Genomic DNA, 1,035 nt, shown 5'->3' with positions numbered 1-1,035 from the left:
CCAGCAAAGGCCAAACGAAGCAACTCAAGACCAACAACTAGAATCAAACCAAGTCAGTAGAGCTAGAGCAAGCAAACAAAGCCCACACTAGAGCCAAACCGAGTTCAACAAGAAAGAAAGCCAAAGCCAACCCCCAACCAGAGCCAAACTGAGCTCAAAACCCAGCCATTCAATGCCCAAAACCGTGACTTCAAATCAAGCCAAAACCAAGTTCAACAAGAACCAAAAACCAAATCCGAGTTCGACGAGAAATAAGAAGCGAAAATCGAGCTCAACGAAAACTCAAAAGCCAAAGTCAGAGCTCAACAAAATTAAATCAAGCCCAAGCATTGATATAATCGAGCCATACAACATTAAAGCTCTAGCCGTTTTAAGCCCGAGGAACAACCTGCATGTCTAAACATTCTAAGCATGAAATTATTCAACAAGTATATGAAAAGAGGAGACACTTCACAAGAAGCTAAACCCAGCCTTCAGAACAAGCTATAACACTTTCCAAATTAAATAAGTTTTCTCATAGCATATATTTTAAGCCAGGGGAAGCCACAGGAAACCAAAACCGAGCCCCCAAACATGCATAAAACAGTAAAATACACTCCCAAGCATTCATCTTAAGCAAGAACCAATCATAAGATGCTAAAGCCAAAACCCCAACATGCTTGCAAGAGGAGCAAAAATCATTTCAAAGGAATGTCTTAACTCCCTAAATGTTTCCAACATAAACATGTCACAATAATCATAAGGATGTCATAGTCTCCCTAGTTTAAGTAAGTAACCAAGTCTAGTTTTAACACATGCTCACATTTTCATTTCCAAATGCACTTGAAGTGAATATCTCAAGAAAATATATCCAAATAAAACGAGCTAGCATGTTGTATTCTCCAACAGAGCCAAGTTCAAAGACCTGGCAGAGAGGAAAACCGAAAAAAAACAGAGCACCGAAGAAGAGGGGGGAAGAATGATACCTCAAGAATCTAAAGTAAAGCCCTGCAACACAAGAGTTCGCCTCAAAGAAACGCTCTCACAGAAATTCTC

At 39.9% G+C, this 1,035-nt stretch overlaps 1 protein-coding gene across 1 annotated transcript in view; it reads right to left on the bottom strand.

Annotated features, from left to right (window-relative positions):
* The window catches only part of LOC110018484 (MLO-like protein 1), a 52,200-nt gene that overhangs the window by 24,286 nt on the left and 26,879 nt on the right, over positions 1 to 1,035 (bottom strand). The window lies entirely within an intron of this gene.

Source organism: Phalaenopsis equestris, unplaced genomic scaffold, assembly GCF_001263595.1.
Source record: "Phalaenopsis equestris unplaced genomic scaffold, ASM126359v1 Scaffold000022, whole genome shotgun sequence".
Classification (NCBI taxonomy): Eukaryota; Viridiplantae; Streptophyta; class Magnoliopsida; order Asparagales; family Orchidaceae; genus Phalaenopsis; species Phalaenopsis equestris.
The sequence above is the reverse complement of the archived record's forward strand: the minus strand, read 5'-3'. Positions and strand labels throughout refer to the sequence as shown.